This window comes from Nipponia nippon, unplaced genomic scaffold (genome assembly GCF_047370975.1).
Source record: "Nipponia nippon isolate SJK-2023a ecotype South Korea unplaced genomic scaffold, ASM4737097v1 scaffold_1, whole genome shotgun sequence".
Classification (NCBI taxonomy): Eukaryota; Metazoa; Chordata; class Aves; order Pelecaniformes; family Threskiornithidae; genus Nipponia; species Nipponia nippon.
This window is the reverse complement of record NW_028262290.1, coordinates 39,886,374-39,912,419: the sequence shown is the minus strand read 5'-3', so window position 1 is coordinate 39,912,419 and position 26,046 is coordinate 39,886,374. Positions and strand designations below refer to the sequence as shown.

Sequence of the window (26,046 nt, the reverse complement as noted above, 5' to 3'; positions counted from 1 at the left end):
GGGTAGACACTGAATATTTTTATATCATGTTCTAAGCTGGCTATCTGAAACAGGCACTAAATTGTAAAAAGCCTGACATAGTTTAATCGTTTAGTAAAAAAAAAGGTGCACAACTCCATGTCTGATTTTGACTGAATTCAAATGACCAGACTGGATTCTCATCACAGTTAAGCAAGTATGAGTCTGAAATAACTTTCCTCACAGTGCTATTGTGGATTTACACTAGTGTAATGTAGAATTGAGTATGGATTTTGAACTTAAATCCTTTCACCTCTCACTTAAATTTAAAAGTAATTTACCTGAGCCTTTTGCTATACCAGTTCTTAAGTCTGGACAGCTCACACTAAGTCCATGATCCATCTGAGTGACAGCAGGAATACTATCTGAAAACTAGGCAAGGATGCCAAGCAAGTTTTGTGGTTAGTACTAACTTAAGTCATGTTGAAACCTTCTCTGAACACACATGCAGTACACCTTGACTCCTTTTGAGTCACCACAATATTCCTTCCTAGTGCAGTGAACTGCCTTCATTTTGAATCATGTATATTGCCTTCCATAACAAACCACAGACTGTTGGTGTTAACAGGGTAGATGGTGATGCATTGATTATTGGTTTGACCTAATTAACTCCATGATGTTAAACAACAATCAGTGGTAGAAATAGCTCACAGGTCTGTCTTTATTAAAGAAAGCCATTGGATTCAGATCCAGTAAAATTATATTTTTCTCCTGCTGTGCATTTTCTACCGTAATTCTATAGGAATTCATGCAAATTCATCTCTGAAGCGGAGATGCCACATTGCAGTGCTGGTAGGAGATGGCTAGGCATCTCCTGAGGCACAAATCCTAAAGTTTTCTCTTTGCCCCAGAAGGATTTTGTAACTGCAGAAATGATTGTCTAGCATACCAGAGGAAAAGCTGTGGGATGCTTTGAGGTGCAGAGCTGTACCTGGCCTTACCTTTTGCATAGCATGGTGTGCCACCTTGATGCAGGCCCTGCAGCCATGCAGGAGAAAGAAGACCAAATTTGTTTCAGGAAATTCACCCCTTTCCTTGGTCAGAGTATTTCACTTTGGAGGAAAGGGGAAGATTGCAATGTGGCTGTGGAGCTACCTCAGCTCAGGTAGTCTAGACAGGATGATTTTGTAAGGAAAGCAGTAGACCTACTTTTGTTAAAGCACTTCGCATGGACGTTGGTAATAAAAATTGTGGCCCTTTTTGTCAATATTTAAGCTTCATGTGATATTATCCAGCTGCTTCATACATGCATATATATATATATATATATGTTTATAAACACACGCGCACACACAAATATTAAGGAACTCATAAAAGGTCAGTTTGCACACAACCTGTCTGAATTACTGTGCTGTTTATTTTCAGACATGTTTTTACTTATCTACAATTCCTGCTTTCTTTCCATCCTCTAGGAAGGTACAATACTATCACTTTACCAATTTAGCTCACCTGAAATCTTGTGTACTGTACATGGGCACAAAATGTATCAGAGCTGGTCCTTTCAGGTATGCATTAGCCCCAGAATAGACTTAATGAAGTAAGCGTTCATTAGGAAGAGGTAAGGTAATTAGGAAGAGAATTATCTGTGACTTGCGGAAGAGGTTTCCAAGCTTTCTCATTTTCTTTTTGCAGATTCAGGATTGCTAAAGTAAATGTAGCCTTTGAAATAAAATAATTTTCTGACTGGGAACATTCTGCTTCTCTGAAAAATAATAAACATGTGGATTATATTGCTATACAATCTGTGCTTTATTAAGGGTAAAAATAATACTGTGTAATTGTGTAGTTCATTTTGAATAGAAACCACAAAATTATTTACAAAAGTGACTGTGTTTTGCAAAATGGAAAATTAAGGACAGGGAGGTTAACGACCTGCGTTTTAGAAGTGTGGAACATTTAGAGTTCCGCTTGAAGTCTTGGTGATCTGTAAGTGCTCGGCACCTTTGAAAATCAAGCTTGTCCAGATAGTCAGCCAACCCAGGATTAGAATTCAGATCCCTCACCCTCTTGTCTGTGCTCAATCCCTTAGACCCTGTGTATGTTCCAATATATATTTAATTACTAAAATAATAATTACAAATCCATATGGTAATTGGTTTTAGTTCTCTTTGATGTGGATTGTGCAGAATGATGGGTAGGTGCCAAGAGTCTTGGGAGGTGTTGGACGGTCTCATGGGGGTGTCACCATGGCAACACTGATGGATGCAGAATTTCCAAGCAATGGGTTTACAAAGGAGAAGGGAAAAAGAAGACTCTTCCACATTATGCAGGCTGTCAATATCTGTTCAAAGGCAGGGAATACGGATGGAATGCTTCCTAATAAAGTTATTATTGTATTGTCTCAGCATAATAATGATGCACTAAAAACTATTGATCAGCAGCTGAAAGCTAGAAGTAAAGTCAAAGCAGCGGGTATATAACTCTGCCATACCCTAATTTTGTTTGTAGTTGCTATTCTGTCTGTCCTGTGACTGCTGCAGTGTGGCTGTGCAGCTAAAGAAACTAATATTGAAAGAGTTGTATGGTTTTGGTTTCATTTGTCTTTTGATTACTGAGCAAGTGGCCAAGTGTTCAAGTGGCCACTTAGTTCCTGCTGTGAAGGCTAACCATGTTTAGAGATGGGCAGCAACTGTTTGACAAAGTCTTGGTCTTCAAAGGCACCAGTTTATTGAAACCCAAATATTTACATGCTTTTATAAACTTTCAGCAAAACACAAGCATGAGAACCTTCTGAGTTTTCTAATTTCCAGGAAGATGTGCTAGACGCATTGCCTCAGGGTTAGTGATTGCAAGGCTTCCAGCCTGCTTCTTGTGAGCTGGGAGGGGTGGATCTGGGAGAGCCTGAGCTCCAGGGAGGGCTCTTGTAGATTCAGTTCTGGCTTTGGAGCAGGAAGCTCCAAGTTCCCTCCCTGACAGGAGTCTCAGGGCTCCCAGGTTACTGATGGTGCAGCTCTGGAACTGGAGGACTTGAGAAGCATCGGTAATCCTGCCTGGAGTCATAGTTCCCAGACCTGCAGGGTTCCTGCTCATTGGTCCAGGGTGCTGCAAAATCCAGCGATCTTCCCTGTTATTTACATGGTGTGATTTGATTGGAATAAATAGTATTTTTTCTCCTCCCCTGAGGAGTTTCAAAAAGTCTGGTTTCTGTTTTGTGTCAGAATAGATTGTATCAGGGTTCTGCATGCAGAACTCCCATTTTTCTCTAAGCAAGGTTTCTTTGTTCTGCCTTCTGTACTCTGCTCTGAGGGAAAGGGAGAGGGGGAGGAAACCAGGAGAGCAATAGCTTCATGCTTGTAAGTGGGGAACTCCCATATCACAGTGAAATGCATCTCTAAAAAGAAATAAAACAAGGAAATGGACAAGTAGGGTAGAAGTTCTCATTTGTTAGCTTTGAATTTGGAGTTTCCCCTTGCTGAAGAACAAGTGCAAGCCCCAGCCATAAAGTGTAAGGAAAAACTGTTGCTCCAGAACACGTGCTGACCTTTTCCTTTCCTTATTATATTTATTCATTCAAGGCTACATTTGTCAATCTGCAATGTGTAACTTTTGTTACTGTAAATCTAAATGGTGACAATAATGTTTTCTTTGTTGTTTTGCTTCTGCTGCTTTAGATTTCACTCTTTTATAGTGAGCTCTCTTTGTATCTCTAGAGACCAGCCAAGAATTGTTTATCTGAAATCTCCTATTATAAAGATAATGTGCAGTTTTAAAATGCACTGTATTTAGAGATATTTGGACCAGTGATTATCTACACATTAAAGTCATAAAAGAGGAAAATTAAGAGATAAACCCTGCAGGAGGTATATAAATGGATACTTAAGGGCTTTAAAATGGTCCTTTTTGCTTTCATATTCGTATTTCTTAGCACTTTGTAACTTACAGCTTGCAAAATGGTTGTCACAGAATGTTTTGCCAGGAATTAAATCCATCTAACCCTTTGACCAAGCCTCCTAAACTAGTAAACATTAAGTCCTTAGAGAGCATATTTGGCAGGGCAAAGACTTTATTGTTTCTTTTTGCTTCTGTGCACAAAGCTGTCACCTCTCTCCTTGCCTTTCTGTCTGTTGTACGTTCTCTGAAATTTAACTGATATCAAGCTAATGGTACAGGACTTTTTTTTCCAGTAAAACCTTGGAGTATCACATGTAATCAAATGCCCTAATCCTGGATATAATGTGTGTCCTCCTGTGAACCGGGATGTGCATTTGTTGGAGATAGTGTCACTGTTGGTCTCATCTGCTTTGTGGGAAAGCAAACTGTTGGTCTTTGAAATAGCTGCTATAGATACTTGGATTTTGAAAAGAACCCCACACGAGTTTATGGAATCATAAAAAACAGGACAAGAAGGGATTGCAAGGCTTCATCTACTCTGTCTCTTGGGTATGAAACAGGACCAAATAAGCTTGCTCTGTTCTTGACAGGTATTTGCCTAGCGTGCTCCGGAAGCATCCAAGGGTGGTAATTCTACAGTGCTTTCATGCAGTCTGCCTCATCACCTGACTGTCCTTGCCACTAGAAAGTTGTATTTTCCCCTCAAGTGTTTTCTGCTTGTCCCCTGCTACTTTTTTAGCCGTTGCTTCTCTTTCTATTGTCAGAGTGGATATGGAGATCAAAACCTTGCATTTCTTTTTACAACTGCCCTTTAGGTATTTGAAGACTGTTATCTTGCATCCCCTCAGTCTTCTCTAAGCTAAACAGTCCTGATTTTTCATGATCTTTTTCTAGATCTGATCATTCTTGCTACTTGCTTCTTGACTCCTTTTGGTAGGTCCACATCTTTTTTGAAGTACAATGCTCAAAACTGTGCAATGCTGAAGAGTGGGTTTTACCCGTGCAGAGGTGAGCAGGAGACTGATTAACTTTGTGTATCTCACAGGTGCTATTTGTCTTTTGTACATTCCAGGTAGTGTGAAACTGTTGGCAGCAGGAGAAGGGAAAGAGAAGTTTTTAAAGGCCAAATGTCTTTCACCTTTCTTAAACGAATGGTCCCTCAGACAGCGTTGGGCTAATCGCATGAGTAAGACATGGAGGATTCTGACTTCAATAAATGCTATCATTTTATGTCATCTCAACATTTTAAAATACATTGAAAGAGTTTTAATGCATTTTTCTATCTGATTTTAATTTAATATAGTTTCACATCTGGCTAAGTAGAGATAAGTATGCTGGTTATCTCAAAGTTTACAAAGTTGCTAGGTCAGTGTTTTGCAGCCAGGGTTTCATAATAGTAATCGTAACACCAGAGCTCTAACGAAATGGAATATGCAACTGTAATCCCTGGAGAATCATATTAGCATTTCTGCATTGCTAATTCTGACAATGGTAACATACTTCAATTTGATAAGAATTTCATTAATGCAGCACGGGCCTGTGTCCTAGTTTCACATTGCTTTAATATTAATGACAACATGCCTGAGACTAGATCACATTTAAATGTCAGTAGAATTGGTAGGTGGATCAAGATGAGAATAAATTATTCACATACAAACAAGTGCATTAATGATTTTCTGTAAGACTTTTAACTTTTGGGAATGGCACTTGTATACCTGACAAGAAGCACTAAATATGTCTGGCAAAAGAAAACTGCAATATGGCTGATTTTTTTGCCAATCTGCAGGAGTAACAGATGTCCATTTAGCTTTCTTATGTAAAGGAATAATTTAAATCTAACCTCATACTGTAAATATCAAAGATATTTTAAACAAAACAGGCTTTTTTATCAATTCAAGGAAAGGTCACCTATAAATATTTCATTAGCCAAATTCATTAATTTCAACTACGCACAGATTGAATCTAATCCAATCACTCTTCCTCTCAACTACAATTAAAATATAACATGGGCTGAATCCACTGTGGGATATTTGACGCTGACAATTAATAAAGCAATATTCCAAATGAATTTTACTGTGCAGTGTTGCTGGTTATATGAAATACATTGAAATTAATAAGGACAGGTCAATTTAATTCCTATTCAGCCTTGCTAGTCTTGTAAAGACATGTTTGGTCTGAATATGAAATTTGGCCCATTTTTTTCCTGGCTCCCTTTGATGTAATGATATACAATATGCAAAGAGAAAAGCAAAAGAGTGATACAAAGATTTTTTTCCTGCTAGAAAATCTAACAGAGAAGATGAAATACTGAAGACCTGTGAATGAAAGACATGACAGGCTTCTTTCTTGTACTCCCCCCAGCCCCCTCTAACTGTGTTTTTTGTTTGAATGAGTTATTAGTTTCTCCCTGAGTTCCCTTCATCTGAGTGACACACTGCATGTATAAGATATCAGGAATGTGAAGCAAAATGTAGAATTAGCCTCTTGAAATTATGCATCTGTGTTCAGGGTTTTTTTCCATGTTCAGATTTCATGTTTAGATTTTCTCAGCCTGACTGTCATGTGTAGCTGTCACTGAGCTGTCACTTATCATTGCCTGGATAAGTGTTTTAATTAACTCTCTGTGTCCAAGAAAGTAGAAATTTCAAATATTAGAGTTTTGAGGGGTCAGCTCTGGACTGCAGAGACATCCCCAAAGTGCTTAGCTGAGAGCTGGGGGGAGACTGTGCTAGAAGCCATCTGAACTATTTTAAAAAAGAGGTTATTTATTTTCAAAGATATTAAATATAATACATATTTTCTTCATGTATTGCTCAAAACTGTGTTGCACAGTTGGTGGGATTATGAAAAGCATGATGGAAAATGCACTGAAGTCGATGGGAGTCTCTCCTTTGGTTTCAGATCAGACCTTTAATAAGGATGGTCTGTTCTGTCGTGGAGGAAACCTCGGCCTCACTCTCCGAAATGCCAGTTATGGTGGGACTGTCGCTCTGGGATCCAGTCCTCAAGTGAATGGAGCTGATGTGCTGCTGTATCATGAACCCAGATTTTATAAAATCTCCTTGCTCCATGAGTGTGCCGTGGCACTGATTCATTCACTTCATATAAGACATATATAATTACTTATGCACTGTGTGTGAAGAGCGTCTGGCTTCCACTTCCAAGGTGACATTAGTGCTGAATTTTGTTTAATGTGCAGATGTACTCCTGAGAGAAGGCGCGCCTCAGTTTTCTGTGCCAGCATTGTAACTGATGAAGCGGGCACCAGCGGTGGTGTAGGGGTTCCTGGTCTCTCTGGGAACCATCACGGTACTCCAGACAGCGCTAATGGTGGCTGGAAATGAAGTGGGTGAAAGATGGTCGGGATGGGCTCTGCGCTCAGCCAGTTGGATTTGCCTGTTTCAGACAGGACCCAGCTGGACTTTAGACTTCTCATACAGTTGTTAGGGAGATCCTCCGTTGGTCTCATTCCCACCTTTATTTTGACATTTCTCCGTTGTTTTTTAAAATGAAGCCTTCATTGTCTTTTCAGTGATCAGCTTTGATAGAAGCATTTAAGTTTGCCAACAACATGGTCTGTAAAGACCTGTTGGGTAGGGCTTCTTTTATTCCTGAGCCTTGAGTTGCAAATGTCTTCCTGTACTCAATGACTTGTCTTGCTACATTCAGAAATATCTGTAGAGAATGAAAACAGTTCCAGGGGTCTCTTCTAGCTTAATGTATTGATTAGTTATGCACACCTAACTGTAGCAAGATAGTCGCAGATGTGTGTGTTGATTGTGACAATAATTTCTCATTAGAGTGTTGATTTTTCAGTCTTTCCAAATTAGAAAAAGGGCCAGAAGTGATGCAAAGGAGAAAAAAAATCATAACAGTCAGTTCAGCCACATAAATACCTTAACAACTCTATACTAGTATTGCACAAATCTTGATGCAGCCAGCAAAGTGTAAAAAGTAAACATGTAGTATGCTATGAGAAGTAAATTAGATTAAAAAAAAATCAAGTTTAATATTTCAGAATGAGATTAGTGCAGGGAAGAAGACTTTTAAATATGATTATAAGATAGCTGCTATGGGTTATTTACTTGATTTGGGATGTTGAGAAGAGGAGAATGTGATATTAATCTTTAATATAATTTAAATGTTGGGGAGGGAGTTCAAATAGTTATGGCATTATTGATTGTGCTGAAGAGTGTAGAAAACAGGGCTTTATCCAATATGTAAGTCTAAAAACATGCTTGGTATAGGTTACAACCTCTGCAATTGTTTTTATGAAATACTTGCATAAAAGGAAGCTGAGTTGAAAGACTCTCAGTCATTAGCCCAATGCTGCAGTAGCCGATATCCTCGTAACAGTTATTTTGCCATGTCTGAAGGTTTTCAATGTGTATTCTCATTGGTTTATAAGAATCTCTTTTTATTTAAATGCTTACTGATATAGTGAAAAGTGTGATAAGGTCTCAATCACGTCTTAGGTCCAGAAGACCGATATCTACACAGTGTGTTTGTCTACAAACATAAACCAACATCATGTTTGCCTCAGTCTAGAGACATCAGCATTTGAGGTAACTGGAACTGTTAACAGTTTCAGTTAGAAGCACAGGTTTAAGACTATGGGCTGAAAGATTATTCTATTGATGACCATAAGAAAATTATATTTCCTTCACTGTGTTGATGATTTTTTTTCTTGTGTAGTTGAAGACTCCAGCTCCAGAAAAAGAAAAGCTCAACCCTACCAAAACTTAGGTGAATATTTGTTGATAACCTGACTATGATTCATGAACTGACTGAATCTTACTTCAAAGGCCTGGAATTACGATCAGGCCTGGGCTGTCTCAGGTTACAGAATTTAGGTGTATGCAGCTCATCTGCGGTTGTACATATGGAATTTCTTCTCTTCTGAGTGCAGCTTTTTTCTGTGTAGTTTACTTATATATAATCAATAGCTGTTTTTTTGAAATCACTTATAGATAAAAAAAAATGCAGACTAACTGACAGAAATATCCTTTGAGCTGAGTTTTTTATTGGCTGAAATGCCACATTCAGCCCAGTAGATTTCCAAATCTAAGTCATTATGAAAATCCAACATAGTTAGTTTTTAATCTAGGGTACATCTTCCACTGAACATAGAAAGTTCTGAGAAGTTTATTGATGCTTTGCTCAATATCGTCATAATAGGTATGCCTGCTTCTTCCTCAGCTAAAGGGCCCGATGAAAAGCATAAGGTGAGAATGGTGAATCCAAGAATAAACACTGATTGTGAGAAGTTGCTGACACTATTCATCTGAGAAATCCACACATTTTTAAGATCCTAGTCTTTGTTTTAGAGTGCTTAAGCCTATGTAGTGGAAAAATGGGTTAACAGAATAAGTTAGTGATTTTAAAACCGTAGTTTAACTACAGTTGCCGAATCAATGTGTAAGAGACAGTATCTAGAGTAAAACCAACAAATTTATCTAGTCAGGGATGCTCATTTGATTATGTATTGACTTGAGCCGGGATGTTCAGCTTGTTCTCAATATTGAATATCACATTTACATATAAGGGGCTACTACTGTTCCACTCTGGCACAGTACCCTCAGGAAAACAGTCTGAAGCCCTGACACCCTGAATTTGACTATGCTGCTTGTAAATCAAACAGCTTTTCCTGTTCTGGATTCTGTTTAGAGTCAAATCATGTCGACCAGTATATTTCTGAGAGCAGAACCCAAGGAAGGGTCTCTAGAAGGTGTGGTAAAGTACTATGTGCATTAAGGAACTGCATTATTTGGAGCGGGACTGCAATGAGGTTATATGTAAGGAAGAACCCTTATGTACAGGTCGCGCCAAGCTGTTCAACACTGACAAAATACTAGGGCACGTTTATCTCAGAACAGAGGTTTAGCCACCTGAGGAATTTTACTAACAAAAACTTAGAAGATAAGTAGGTGTTCAGGGTATCTTACACCTGGATTTCAACACCCAAGTTTTGTAAAAGAACAGAAAACAGGTTTCTGTTCCTGTTCTTGATCAAGGTGTGCTGGGTGAAGTGTCCGAGGTAGAAATATATGTGAGATACAGATCCTAGCAGGCTGAGGAGGTTTCAATCACATTTCAGGTGACTAACCTGTTCTAGGTTAGTCTAGGTTCTAGGATGTTATTTAGACAGATGATAACCCTTCTGGTAATGGTCTTTTGAAGGGATACAGGAGAAAGACTGAGGAATGCCCTTCTGTTTAAGTTGCATACCTGCAGCAAGTAATGCGTCATTGGATCTGAAATGAATCAGTGATGCTTGCTCAGGAGGAAGGAGATTTGGAGTTGTAGACCCAGAGTATGTGTGTACTGAGGCTGAAAGCAGAAATAGCCTGGAGAGAGGGATGATGTTTTCATAGCCTTGATCAGCTCAATTTCTTTTGGTCAGCACTACAAAATTTTGCTGGCCTAAGAAGCTGCAGAGTTAGATCATTATTCGTAGAGTCTAATAGCAGAAATATTCTGGGCTGCTGTTCATGAAAAAGTTTTTACATTCTAGAGGTAGTAAAAGGCAGTTCCTTATTGGAAGTCCTGGTTAAGCAAGAATATACTTTGTTTCCACTGTTCCACTGTGTTAGTTAAAATGTTTTGTTCTGTGCTTTCTCAGTGGGGAAACTAAGCATTTTTCTTTGAGTTCAGCTGAGTGGTCAGCACTTTGTGTAACTTTTGCTCATCACCAACACCTGAGCTCTCTTCAGTAGCCAATATAGCTAATGTTTGTCATATATTTCCTCAGCAGTTTCTTTATCTGCACCCAATGAAGCAAGGGGTCAGCAATATCTTTCAGTTATTCCACTGTCTGTGGTGATTGAAACTTGCTAAAATTTTTATTTTTAATTAGGTTCCTTAAAAGGTACACATTGTGTATGTGCCAGACAAGGTGATATCAAAGCAGTATCCTCTGCTCTAGGAAGAGAAAGTAGTAAGACCTCTGACTTCTCATAACTATTCGGAAAGCTCATGCCCAAATTCCCAGTCATGTTCCTAGTCTAGTCTAGTTTTCTCCTCAACTTTCTGTTGTGCCACAGCAGATGCTGTTATTAAACACAATTGTCATCTTGCAGTGTTACAAGTTCTTGAACTTGAAGGGACAAGGTCTTGTACCCGATTTGAAATTTCATGGAAATCAATAACTGTCAGCAGGAAAAGGGCTTGATTAGCTCATAGTACCATATTCTGCAAAGGAGATGTGTTGTAGTGATCTTTTTACTAGTTGGCAATTCCTAAGCATTGAGGGCTGTATGTCCATCTGTGTCCCATTACCATGGTCCAGCCAAGATATGATGAAAGTGTGCGCAACATGAGCCGTGTCAAGAGTCATTCATGTTACAGTGGCAAATCCTGCATTTCTAGGAAAGGTGAAAAACATTATTTGCTGCTATAGGGGCAGTTCAGGCAAGAAACCAGGAGTGCATAAATGAAGGGCTGGGTATCTGAAAGGGACTCAAAAGAAGACTTCTCTTTCTCATGACTGTAGCAGTCTCATTTGGTGCAGTCTGAGCAAGGAAATTTTAGAACTTTTCTTTCTCTGCTTTCAAATCCTTTATGCTCTCATTATCACTTCAGAGAAGTTCTGTACTTTTATTCCTCTTGCAAAGAAACCAATACTAAAATGAAGAGCAAGGCTCCCCAAGTTATTTTATGTTTCTGGATGTAGTATCTAAAATACTCCACAGAACCTGAATAAAGCCATTGTTGTCTATGTTGAGGTTGTTACAAAAGAAAAGCAGAAACTCTTGTGGTGCTGGTGTTAGAAGCTTATGTTAATAAATAACTATGTAAATAATGCTTGTGTTTGTATATATGATTGAATACCTGAAAATAAATAGATATTTCTGTTTTTTAAATATATCTGTAAATACATTGGACAGTGTTTGTTGGAGAACATCATATATTATACTTAGTATCATTCTCCACTTATCAGAAAGAAACTGAATGTAGGTTCAATGAGATTTAGTGTCTGGTCAGTATTACTTTGGGGAAGGGATTCAGACACCGTGTTCTCAGCTGACTGCGCTAAGTCATTGTAATATTTTCTATCCTATTTAATAAGTGGAAGATAAGAGTAAAAGCAAGTGGGACCACCTGCAGTGAGAGCAGCAGTCCCTTAATTATACTTATATCAGCCCTGGAATTTGTGTTGGCGTGAGAATAAGGAAAGTAAATTCGTAGGAATTTGTATATGATACAAAATAAGCAGCAATATAACAATCAACAAAACAAAACCAAATGTGTTTCTTTTACTAGACTGACATTCATTCAGAATAAATATAAACTTCTGTCCTGGTGACTCAGGTTAGTATTAGGTGATGGTACAAACATGTGCTGACCGGTTAGAGAAAATCATCATCAGCAACAGCAGTGGTAGTCTCCATGGTGACAGAAGAGCTGACAACAGACCAGCTATTTAAAAGGAAGAATAATGCTTTTTGTTGCTTTTAAAAGAAAGGGATGTCTTTATGACAGTTTGAACAGGTTTGAATCTCTATTTATTCACCTTTGGAGAACTAAGCATGTGGGACAGCAGTACTCTTACTTCTTTTTTTCTTTTCTTTCCTACATCCCCTACTCCTCCACATTTTTTCTCAAGACCCTGTCTCGCAGCCTGCTTGGTGCACTTGTAGAACACAGTTCACTATTAGATTTCACATCATCAACTAAAAGATTTGAAATGGTTTCTAATTTGGGGAGGAAGTTCTCTAGAAAAAATATTTAGGCTGTAATCATATGTTTGTGGAAAAAGTGAGACATCTTAGCCAGACCTGTCAAACTTGGGAACCTAAAAATAACAGCTTAAATCCATCCTGAAGCATGTTAAATATTTGAAAGTACTTACGTCATGACCTAATACAGCATACTTTCTGCCTTTCCAAGGGTGTTTTGCTAGAAGCAAGGTATTGAAGTGAAAAACCTGTGTGCACAGCTGTTTATCATGATGCCAGTAGTTTTACCTACTGGTGTTCTTTCTTCCCACTTTCTCTTCTCAGTCCAGTTCTGTCGAGGATTATGGACTTTTTTAGTGGACATTTCCTAGCCTCACCTAGAAAAACCTCCTAGAAACCATTTCCAAACACCTCAAGGACAAGAAGGTGATTGGGAGTAGTCAGCATGGATTTACAAAGGGGAAATCATGCTTAACTAACCTGATAGACTTCACCAATGAAGTGACTGGGTTGGTGGACCAGGGGAGAGCAGTTGATGTTGTTTACCTCGACTTGAGTAAGGGTTTTGACACTTTCTCCCATCATATTCTTATAGACAAGCTGATGAAATACAGGTTGGAAAAATAAACAGTGATCTGCATTGAAAACTGGTTAAATGGCCAGGCCCAGAGAGTTGTGATCAGTGGCACAATGTCCAGTTGGATGCAAGTCACTAGTGGTGACTGGACTACTGAAAGGGGTCAATACTGGGGCCAGTGCTGTTTAGCATCTTCATTAATGACCTGGACACTGGGACATAGTGTACCCTCAGGAAGTTCGCAGATGATGCCAAACTGGGAGGAGTGGCTGATGCAGGAGAGGGGATGTCCTGCCATTCAGAGGGACCTGGGCAGAGAGGAATCTGATGAAGTTGAAAAGGGGGAAATACCAAGTCCTGCATCTGGGGAGGAATAACCCTTGGCGCTAATATATGCTGGAAAGCAGCTTTGTAAAGAAGGACATTGGGGACCTGGTGGACAACAAGCTGAGCACGACCCTGCAATGTACCCTTGCAGCAAAAAAAGGCCAACAGTATTCTGGGCTGCATGAGGAAGATAATTGCCAGAAAGTTGAGAGAGATGATCTTTCCCCTCTACACAGAACTGGTGAGGCCACATCTCGAGTGCTGAGTCCAGCTCTGGGATCCCCAGTAAAAGAGAGATATGAATTTACTGGAGCAAGTCCAGTGCAGGACCACTAGGATGATGAAGGGACTGGAGCATCTGCTGGGAATGAGGAAAGGCTGACAGAGAAGGCTTAGGAAGGATCTCATCAATGTGAATAAATGCATGATGGGAGGGAATGAAGATAAGAAAGCAAAGATTTTCTCAGTGTAGCCTACTGACAGGACAATACGTAATTTTAAAAAAATTATAAAATAGGAAATTCCATTTGAACTCAAGAAAACACTTTTTAATTGTGAGGGTGGTCGAGTGGTGGCACAGATTGTGCAGGAAAGTTGTGGAGTCTCCATCTGTGGAGACAGGGGTTTTCTATTACATTTTCTTTCAACCTTTCCTTGCTCTGCATATCCCTGGATACATAAAATACATTTTGATGGAGCATTTAAATCTGTATGAAGTACTTCGGCCTCTTGTCAGTAGTGAACTGCCCCTGACTTATCCAGTAGCATTTCCAATGCACAAGGTAATACTTGGGTTATTATTTCATTGCAAAGTGCATGACTGGATGGTGCTACGTGGTGCTTAATGACACAGCTTCATCCTGTTCCCACATTTTTGCACAAATTACATTTGAGAAGAGCATAATTTCTGGCTGGTGGATTCATAGGCACTGCCATATGACAATGGTGCAATCCTGGAAATCAGATGATAAAGGACAGGCCCGGCTCTAAATAGAGGCAAATTAGGCACAGTGCTTATGGTGGAAAAAAGCAGACAGACCACTTTACCTAATTGAGATCTCTGAAAAGTCAGACTGTCAGCTAGTGCTACCATTACTTTCAAGTAATGGATGAATGAGGTGGTGTGCTGAAGTAGGGAGAGAGATCCTCACAGAAGTTGCTTCAGGTACCCTTTATATTCCTGTGGCTGCCTGCTCCTTCTCCCTGTTCTCCTTTCCCTACAACCGTTTACCTAAAAGGAGTGGCCCAGTCCTTGCACAGGTCGTGAGGCATCTTTCATGGCAAAGCTCATGTTCTATATCTCAGAAGCCTTGAGCTGGCTCTTGGTAAAAAGAAAGTAGCACTCTTTTGTGTCTCAATCTGCCTGTGACAGTGTCACTATTTGTCATATTAATAGCAAAGACAAATCATTCTAGCTTCAAAATAATTTTGTCTTTATTGCTGTAACCTTGTTGGAAATATCAGTTGGATTATGAAGACTAGATTTAGAGATGCTGGCCTCAAATACTTAAAGCAAAAATCATTATGAATGCAGTTTTCACAACTTTAGTTACTATCCCTGCTCCTAGGTGTAAAAGATGATCAAGGCAGGAATTTATATGGATGCAGAGACATACTGCGGCATAACTAACTAGCACAACCAATTTCTAACACAAGTTCATACTTGCATATTTTCATTCATGATTTTACAGAAGCTTGATTAATTTCCTGATTTTTTCCCTATGGATTTCTGTTCCCTCAGATCCACTATTGTGGCAGAAGTCTTTTATCAGTGCACCACTTATCCTAGGATCATTATTACCTCAGACTTTGGGTATTACTGTAGCTAAGATTGTCTCTCCACAGCTAGTAATGAATGACTTGGATGTTTCTCCCTGTTAACTCATATGCTGGTATGGGATCATTCTAAGTATATAAGAGTTACGTGTTGAGGTCTGAACACTGCCTTCCCAGTCAGTCGGGTAAATGCTTTGTTTATTAGTTGAGTTAAGCACTGGTGAAATCATCAGAATGTTCTGTTTATGGTCTAGCTAGGAGATGGTTTTCCTAGCCATGCCCAAGGGATATTTTTGTTTCTAGAGTGAGGTAGGGGTCAGCTGATAGTCTTGGGAGAGGAATATGAAAACTTGATGTTGTAATTAATTATCACATTCATGAATCATGGGTAGTCTTCAGGAAAGTGTGAATACAAAAATAAATTCCTAGGGGAAAATGGGTATATGCTTATAAATCCATTTGGAGATGGTTGTGAAAGGCCACTCAGTGAAAATGATTCATGGGGTAAAGATCATGGCTGAGAACTGGATTCAACTGCCCAAGCATCTCAACAGCTTTTTAACTGGATGGAACAGAAAGGAAAGCTCTGGGAAGTAAATGGAAAAATAGATGGCTTTAAACAGTACTTTTTTACATCTCTGTAAAAAGAAAACTTCTTTACATTTGTTTTTCAAATCTGACTCTACTAGTAATTTGTTAATAAGTTGTTTATAAGATAATTTTATTCTTTGTTTTTCATTTTTCTGGTTTTAAAAAGGTGATTTAAGGTGGCAGGTTATGCAGTAGCCTTGCCTGGAGACTGCAATATCCTGCAATAGTATCCTGCAATAAGCAGGAGACTGTTCCACTCTCCAGTAACCTGTCCTGTTGCACAAACTCAGAAATACTGAGAAGTAGTAGTGTTGTCTCTGAAGGTGTGTGGGCTGTTTCACCATCTGGTAAAACAGATTTCTTGTTTGGAAGACAGAAGGACAAGCATTAGCCAGAGAAGAGCTGTGAAGAATGTAGGAAAATGCCTGAGCCCTTGGGATCTCCTGCGTATCGCTGTTTAGGTTGATCTGCTACAACTATGCTGTGGATATCCTGCAGTTTAACATCAGCAAAATGCATGAGCCCATGAGACATCTAGGCGAGTGCTAGACTATCCTATCTACTTAGCTCTACTTAGCTGCATAGTCATCAGCTATGGGAAAATCAAGGAAACTAGTTGAACAAAAGCACCGCAAGCATCTGCAGCTTAATCGTAAGAATAATGTAATTAATATTTGTCAAAGGGCAAACAAAGACTTTGAGAAGTACTTAGTTGGAGTGCTCACATAAAATGAACTGCATGTGTAAACATTCATGGTACCAGGATTCTTTTTAGGAATAGAGCTGTCAAAGAAAGCAGCAGCAGAAACGGGTGCAAGAAGAATGGACAATGTCTCTCTTGCCATGTGTCTCTGAGTTTGAAGGTATTGGCAACACAACTTACACTAACTTAATGCATTTTTGTGGAATAGCTGTGTCCTTCAGATGCAGTGTCAACCTCTCTCTCAAAGAACAGATAATGAAGGCAATTTAATTTTCTTATTTTGAGTTTCCAGTTCTAATTTCTGATGTGCCTACAGTCTTTTTCACATTTTAAAGATATCCAAAGTTAAAATTCCACGAATGAATCTGTAGGCTAGTATATTTATTTGGTCAGTTTTCCATTTTAAGGACACTAACATAAAAAGAACAAGCAAAGATTCTAGACAAGTAAAATAGAACAGCAAAACTGCCATGACTTTGGTATAAACTGACTCATGTTCTGACATGCATCATAGTTAAATAAACATTTTAATAACATTGGGTTTTTTTCTGTCATTTCTTTATTCTTTTTGATGTGTCAGGCATATTCAGAGCAGATTTCTGTACAAACTCTTGTTAATCCAAGAGTTCTTACCATGACATGCACACTGTACTGGAGTCCATGAGTTTGCATTTGCTGCTGCGTAAGGGGCAAGAATCCAACAGCTGAATGCGCAAATACACATGCTTCTTTCAGATACATTAAAGATTTTGGAAGGTATCTGATGTCTGTCTGTGTACATCCTCTCCACAGTCTTGTATTTAAAATCATTATTTGCTTGTGCTGTATTGATTGGTTTTTCTCTTTTTTTTTTTTTTATCAGCCGTAATATTTTATGTGTTCAGGTAACTTGACACTAGAATCTCATTTATTTTCTGCTAAGTGTTGTTGGTGATTATGGTGAAGACTGACAGTAACAGTGGCTTAGACCTCTAATTATCTTGTTTTTAGAGACTCAAAAAAAAATTTGAAACAACTTTAATAAAAAAGAGTGAATTAACTTTCCCTGCAAAATATAACCTTTCCAATTATATTTGACAAGTATTTTGCTTAGATAATACAAGAAACTCCAATACTTTTGTGTAGCTGTAGTAACAAATAGAAGCAGATTAATTCAATACTCAAGAAAGTTGTGGTGAGTTGACCCTGGCTGGATGCCAGGTGCCCACCAAGCCACCCTATCACTCCCTTCCTCAGCAGGACAGGGGAGAGAAAATACAACAAAAGGCTCATGGGTCAAGATACGGACAGGGAGAGATCATTCACCGATTACCGTCACGGGCAAAACAAACTCGACTTGGGGAAATTAGTTTAATTTATTACCAATCAAATCAGAGGAGGATAATGAGAAAATAAAAACTAAATCTTAAAACACCTTCCCATCACCCCTCCCTTCTTCCTGGGCTTAGCTTTACTCCTGATTTCTCTACCTCCTCCCCTCCATGGAATGGGGGTTGCAGTCAGTTCATCACACGTTGTCTCTGCAGCTCCTTCCTCCTCAGCGGGAGGACTCCTCACACTCTTCCCCTGCTCCAGTGTGGGGTTCCTGCCACAGGAGACAGTCCTCCATGAACTTCTCCAGCATGAGTCCTTCCCACGGGCTGCAGTTCTTCACAAACTGCTGCAGCATGGGTCCCTTCCACGGGGTGCAGTCCTTCAGAAACAAACTGCTCCAGCGTGGGTCCCCTGTGGGGTCACAAGTCCTGCCAGCAAATCTGCTCCAGCGTGGGCTCTTCTCTCCACGGGGCCACAGGTCCTGCCAGGAGCCTGCCCCAGCACGGGCTTCCCATGAGGTCACAGCCTCCTTTGGGCATCCACCTGCTCCAGCATGGGGTCCTCCATGGGCTGCAGGTGGATATCTGCTCCACCATTAACCTCCATGGGCTGCAGGGGGACAGCCTGCCTCACCGTGGCCTTCACCATGGGCTGTAGGGGAATCTCTGCTCTGATGCCTGGCGCACCTCCTCCCCCTCCTTCTTCACTGACCTTGGTGTCTGCAGAGTTGTTGCTCTCACATATTCTCACTCCTCTTTCCAGCTGCAATTGTGCAGGGTTTTTTTCCCCTTCTTAAATCTGTTATCCCAGGGGCGCTACCACTGTTGCTGATGGGCTCGGCCTTGGCCAGTGGTGGGTCTGTCTAGGAGCTGGCTGGCATTGGCTCTGTCGGACACAGGGGAAGCTTCTGGCAGCTTCTCACAGAAGCCGCCCGTGTAGCCCTCCCGCTACCAAAACCTTGTCACGCAAATCCAATACAAAAATACAAATGGTTTTCTTAATGACAAACACTATGTGATGATAGATTTATTTCAACTCTTTGACTGTCTTGACTTGACAGGCTATTCATCAAAATTGACAGCTGGAATAGAGCACTGTTTGGAGGGAAAATTTAATCATTCTTGAAAGACCACAGACATTCTCATGATAAATCAGAGGTACAACATGTTCAGAAACCCATCGAAAAATGAGCATTTATTGTCTGTACATAATATGTCAGGAACTTATGCATTCACGAAGAGTGTACTTTGCATCTCTGAGAACAAAGTCCAGCTGAGAACTTTCATCTAGTTTAATTTTCAAGTTAAGACTTTTCTTCCCAGAAGACCTTGTCTCTGTTCGAGTCTCTACTCAGGCCAGCAGAACTTGAAGAAGAATATTCAAAGCATATGTCTGACCAAGATTACTTCCCTATATCTCTACAAATATTTTTAATGAACTGCTTCTGTGTCAAAAGAAGATGATGCCATGCCTTTTAATTTGGTGACCCAGAAAACTCTGTGATGTAGATGTGACCCGAGGGCTTGTGCATTAAAATTAATCTGCGGCAGACACTGCATATTAACATGATACTTGATGCCTTGTCATACTAGTTTTAGACTTTATATTTTTCTTCCTGTCTCTGATCCTTTCTGGAGGGCAGAGTTCGTGGCTGGGAATAGCACCCTTAAAGGAAATGGACTTGTGCAGCGTGCATGTTGCAACCCTAGACAAAATTGCTTTTATTTCTGTAAAAGCGCATACTTCCTGTCGCTGGAATTACAGAATGGCTAATTCTAAAGGTGGATGAGTGGCAGCTCCAGATGACTGGCCTGTTCCTGAAGTTTAAAGTGTTTAATGAGACACAGATAAGCAGGATGCTCGTTGCTTGCAAGTTTTCCTTTTAAAAGCATTTATCACATTGTTCCAAAGTGAGACTTTCAAGTATCATTCACATAAACTGGCCTCCAACTCAATTTGCAATTGCTGTCTTTAGTTTCCTACCCCTGCCCACCTCAACATCTCCGTTTATGAATATATTATTTAAAGACACATAACAAAACCATTATGTTAACAGATAACAGCAGATTAGAGATTTTATTTTGGGAGTATTATCTTTATTTATTTTATCAGCAATTCCCTTTTATACTAAAAAAAAAAATCTTCTTATGAAAGAATTTAAGAATTTTTTGTTTATTTTTACCATTGCAGAGGATGTCTGGAGGAGTGGTTTCAAGATGAAAATTTACAGTGGCCCCAGTTTTGAAAGTTAAAGTCAAAATACAGCTGAGTCACCATATTTGTACTCAGTTGTCACATATAAAGTGCTCTGGAGAAATGCTGGTTTGGGATATGTAGAATACTTAAAAAAAACCAGTGGTGTCTTAACTCTATGTTATTTGTCTGTGGAAAGGACTGGTCACTCAAAATGGTAGAAAGAACATTCTAATTACTTAGATTATGTAGGTGGTCTGATTTGAAGCATAAGATATATTATATATTATAGCACTGTCAACCTGCAGAGCAAGAGCTTCTTGGTGAACAAAGTTACAGTATGGATTAGTACTGAGAAACCAGAGTGTGAAGTACAAACTGGCAACATGATTTAGTAATAGGAAAAAAAAATGGTCGGAGAACATCTGCGGCTTGTAAAAGTACTACAGTTTTATGGAGACCTGGTAGACTCAACCTCTAGGAAGGTATACGAAGTGCATAATGCACTGGAAGCTTTTCTCATTATCTGTCATGGATAAAGGTAAAGGGATAGTCTGGAGCTAAGTGCTTGTTAAAAGAAAGAAAAGGATTTGGGCTGCTTTCCTCCATCCCAGACTATCCTGAAGAAAAAGATAAGGCATTTCAGTAGACACATTTTTTTTTTTTACATTGACCTGTGGTGTCAGCTGGACACAAGGAGGGTACCAGCCTAGGCACTGCAGTGAAAGGTGGAGTGGTTGCAGCTCCTGTTGTGCCCATGGCCCAGGATCCATATGCAGAGCTGAAGTGGGTGAGGTATAGTCTTCGTCACTCCCACCTTGGAGGTAAATACAGTATGCAGCTGGATGGATGCACACTGGGAGAATGGTGTGTGACCAGCACACTCTATCTCATAATCCACATGTTCAGAGTTTGTTTCTTAGCATTCTGTGAACTTGTGAGGGTTGTGGCTCAGGTGCCTTATAGGTGCCTTTTGATTATGATCTTTGTGCAGTAATGATCCATATTCACTTATATGGCACTATCACTTGTTCCCTTTTTATGCAAGTGAAGTACATTTTCATAATTTAACCTTTCATGTCATTGTTTCCATGATCCATTAACACTGTGAACTGTAAATCCATAATACATAAAGATGACATTGGTCTTTAAATGAGAAAAACAGCTTATTTTTGGAATGGAGAGCCTAATAACTTAGAGAATTAAGTGAACAAATCAGGCACTGGAAAGCTGAGATGGCAACATCAAACAATATAATGAACAGAACAATCATTCTAGGAAGAACAGAAGAACAGATAAGAATGAAGTTTATCTTTGCCCTTAGGGAAGCACTATGAAACAGAATACAGGATTGCCTGTTTTCATTAGTGAGTTAAAAAAAACCCCATGCCTTATAGGTTATGGGAAAGAAAATTTGTTTTGCTTTTTAGATTAAATTTCCTGAGGCCAGAAAAATATATAATGTTTATTAAAGTTAGTACTTAATTTTTTTTTTCTGTGCACAGCCTTTATTTACTTTTGTTAAAATGATGAGATTGTAACGCTGAACTTTGATCGGTAGATTCTGCATGTGTTTGCTGTATCTCCAGAGTTGTATGTCTCCAGAAGAATCTTTGGGCATGAAAGGCTCTAGTACTTGATGAGTTAGTTAGACAGACTGATGGATTTTATGTCCAAATCACTGAGAATCTGCAGAATCATGTACAGTCACATTTTAATGCAGAAAACTACATAAAGATGAGTTTTGACAAAAGTTCCCTAAAATCTAAATTTCAGACTTAAATCACAGGTTTGAATTTTCTTGAGTCCAAACTAAAGGAACAGTTTACACAAACCTCTAGAAAATAAGCCATATTCATTCACCTATTGGTACACTGCACGTTTGTCTTTCTGACTGTTAACACATAAGCTTATCTACCTGAGGTCTAGTGTAGCTAGCAAGCTACAGCAGGTATCTCAGTAGTAGACCATGTCTAAACATCATAATTAAATCAGCATTAAACAGCCGAGCAGGCTCCTGAAAGTGCTCCTCTGGCTATGTTTCAACAATCATAATTCAGGAGAGTGGTTTTCTCTAAGTTATATTTAATCTAATTTACTTTTATTAATTATTATACAATTAGTACATGAAGAAATGCTAAATTCTTGCCTCAAGCATCTCCCAGTCAAAAGGCCTGACCAGTTCTTTCTCAAATTAATGGAAAGGCTACCACTGGTTTTGATTAAATTTATTTAGAATTTTAAGACACTATTTCTGGGATTATTGGAATGAAGACATGGTAAAATGGAGAGCTGGCAGGCTTCTCAGGCTTCTTAAGAGGCAGGAGTATGGGAGTGCCAAGAGCAAACAAATGGCGTGGGTGAGACACGATTCTTCAGTGCCAAATTCGGTAAGGCCTGTCATTTTTATCAGTAAGTTTCCTGATACTGATCCCACTGCTAATATTGTTTTCTTCCTTGAGTTTTGAAACATGCCAGACTGATATTAGGTAACTTCATCTTCTGTCTTCATCTTCTATCTTCGTACAAGATAACAACAGTCTTCATTATATGCCTGCACATAATTAGTTAAAAGAAAAGGACATTTAACTCTCTAGAATCGTTCTCGTGATTCTCCTGTTTTTATGTTTCCCCTTCCTTTTGTCTGTAGCTATTACCTAGGGCTGTAAACCCTTCGGTGCTGAGATCCTCTTTTGCTTTATGCCTGTAAGTGCTACCATTCCAGTAGATTGAAACGGAGCCGAACTTTCATCTGCACCTGCAAATGTTGCAATAAGAGCATGCTTTTTCAAATCCTACCTTTACCCAGTGAGAGCTGAAGATGGTAACTATATCCCGGGCATTATCCATGAATATTTTCATAAATAGAAACAGCAAAATCCATTCAATGAGTTTCCAAATCCCGCACTCAGTCAATGTTCATAAATTTTTGAATGGATGAAGAGTCATTTGAATTTATTAAAATATTAATGAACATTGACTAAGTTAACATGAAAGTATGGGGAACCTTTCATAAATGAAGAGGCACTCATTTATATGTGAATACTAATTTTCCTGTCCAGTAATGCATCCCTGCTGGAACATGTAAGAAGTACAATTAGTCATCATGTCAGGAGACACAATACTATTATTTTAATGAATAATACAAAAGCACAAATAGCAAATGTGAAGAACATTGTGAGAAGTAAGATGTAAATGTAATAATATGATATAAGAATCTGTAATGTTTTCAGATAAAGGGTACACTGAACTATTTTGTTTTAGGAAAGAATTTGTAATATTATATACATCCTTTAGAAACAGAAAAAAGCGGCTGCATTTAGTGAATAAATTTTATTTTTTAATAATCTTCTTTACTATTCCCAAATCTGAAAAAGATTGTCAAAAAAAAAAAAAAAAAAAAAAGGAGCATTACCAGGACTATGGGTCTAAATGGATCCAATAAGGAAAAAGTTTAGGCAGATATTGTTAAAAAACCCCACACTTTTAGAAGTTACTGTCTTCATACCAAAAATTTGGATCAGTAACAAACTGCTACACAGAGAAAGTGTTGCTCAATACTATCTGACACCTTTACAGTAGTCCTGATTCTCCAATTGTTATCCTCCTGTTGCAGTGAAAGATTCAAATGGTATTGTTGCCTCCAGGTTTTATACTGGCTTATGAATGCTGTAAACAAAAATTTTCATTTTCACTGGCACTTATGTTCCTCTGTTCATATAAACTCAAAGACCTTTTGCCAAATTTTTATGTTCTTTAGTGGAATCTTCTTTTTTTTTTGCCTTGCCCCTGTTGTACCTCCCTGGTTGAATGTTGAGTTAGATCTCTAGAATGTAAAAAAACAGGGAGCAAGGTGGGAAACTCCTTTTCTGAAAGGTGTGTAAGATCTTAAGCATTTACAAGACTGAGCTTTTCTTCATTTGGGAAAACTTAATTATCATTTTATTGGTCCACTGGAGCATTTGTACTTCCTTTACTGGTCACCAACAGGGCTCAGAAGACTCAAAAATTAAAATTTTACATTTGTATGACTTTTTATAGCTGATTAAATTAATATTCTTCAGGTCATTAGTAAAAAAACAACAAAAACAAACGAAACCTCCTGCCTCACCCTCAAACCAAGCAGCCAGGCACAGCAAAGCTAAGCGTTATACTTTTCTGCATTTGGAAGAAGACCTAAAACCTAGTGACCTCATCTTCATTTCAAGGTCACTTCTTACTAATATGGATGGGAGAAGTCACTGCTGAATACTTCTGAAAATTAGACCATGTGTTAGTACCAAAATTGGAATTGGATGAAGAGACACTTTTAATGTGTTAAGGATTCTCCAATAAATCATCAAGCTTTTTTTTTTTTTGAGTGTTTCTTCTACCTTGCGTGCTTCATCACAGCTCTTGGGGAAAGGAGCATGTCCTGCCCCCTTACAACTAGCAGTGTAGCTGCAAAAGCACATAGTGGAGACATGGGACTCAGGTAATACCTGCCCACTGAACTAGGGGCAAGTTTGAAGCATCTCCTTCAGTTTCTACCACACAGAGTTCTCTATTTTTGTATCAATAATTAAAGATTGACTAAAGCAAGAAACCAGGACAGGGATCTCCAACATCCCACAGACAGCAGGACCTCACTTTCTCACTATCTTTAGCTGGAACATTTTCATTTTACCCTTAAAGCATGTGAGACAGTCACCATGGTCCAAGGGGTATCACGCTTAACAGGCATGTGGGTACGTCAGGCTCACATTCCTACCCCAGTGAATAGTTCATTAGTTATACAAGGTGGAACAGGTCATCCCACCCACAATAACCAATAACCTGATCATAAACACATGCTCTTGGGCCTTGAAAAGTAGTTGAACAGTTTGTAGCCCGTGTTAGGCAAATTTTCATGTTCAGGAGGAGTAACTTTAATGTTGATCATAATGGCTGTATGGGGTAATTTGTCTTTAACCCTGCTGTAGACACAGCTGGAAAAAAACCCTTAACAAAACTGAACTAATGTTTTTGCAGAGAGTTTCATTTTCATCAGATTGGCTTCTTTCTGGAAAAATGTCTTCCTGAAAATCTTTCTGAAATCAAGCACTGGATACTTATTGGTGCAAATCCTGCAGGAATTGAAATGGTCCTGTGAAGTAGGCTGGGTTTTATACCAGTTTCCCCAGGCAAAGGAGAGAGAGTTACATCTCCCGTGGAATTTGTGGATAACTTAGTAATAATAGATGGATTTTTGACTGAGAAGCACTCTGCGAAGGTTTAGCAGGTGGTGAGATATGACCCCAGCCGGTGACACTAACTATAATTGCTTCATGTTCACCTTGTGCTGCCCTGTAGGTTTTTGGAGGCCTCCATCTCTTACTCCCCACATTGCAGGTGGATTATCAGCTCCTTGGGGCAGTGATTACCTTTTCACGATATGTATGCTTTGTTTTACACTGAAGGGATAAGCAAGCCCTGATGGTGGCTTTTACATGCAGCTGCAAAATAAATAATTCAGCCCCAACAGTAAAAAGTATTTTCTGCTGGGACTATTTGCTGGTGATACGAGAAACCTCGTTACAGAAATGCTGTGGGAGCTATTCTGTTTTGCCTCTGCCTGTGCATCTTGCCTCTCTGCAGTTCGTTAGGAGCATGGCTCTTGTCTCAGATGTGCAGAGCGATTCAGTGACTTGCTGACATTTGTACAATGGGCCAGGGAGAAAACATTTTTACTAAAAGTATGTTTCTCTGTTCCCAAGGCACTGCCTTTCCAATACATATCTCTCCTCATCACTTCTCTCCTTTTTCCTCCATTAGGTACTCTCTCCCTCATGCGGCTTAGCTCAGCTGACCTTTTTTCTCTCCTGTTTCATGGGGATATGGCATCTATTACAACTGAAAAGGAGGCACAGAAATATCTGAACTCCTTCTGTTTTGACATCATGTTTCTGGTCACAGGATTTTTAGAAGTGAATAGACTGTTCTTTTTCTGTGCAAAAGGTATAGTAATTTCCTACTTTCAAGTATGACTCACATTGTAGAGTCAGGATGGCTTACTATTC

General features: G+C 39.2%; 1 protein-coding gene across 4 annotated transcripts in view; it reads left to right on the top strand.

Annotated features, from left to right (window-relative positions):
* Nucleotides 1-26,046, top strand: part of NKAIN3 (sodium/potassium transporting ATPase interacting 3) — a 384,319-nt gene that overhangs the window by 86,076 nt on the left and 272,197 nt on the right. The gene's annotated exons all lie outside the window — the stretch shown is intronic.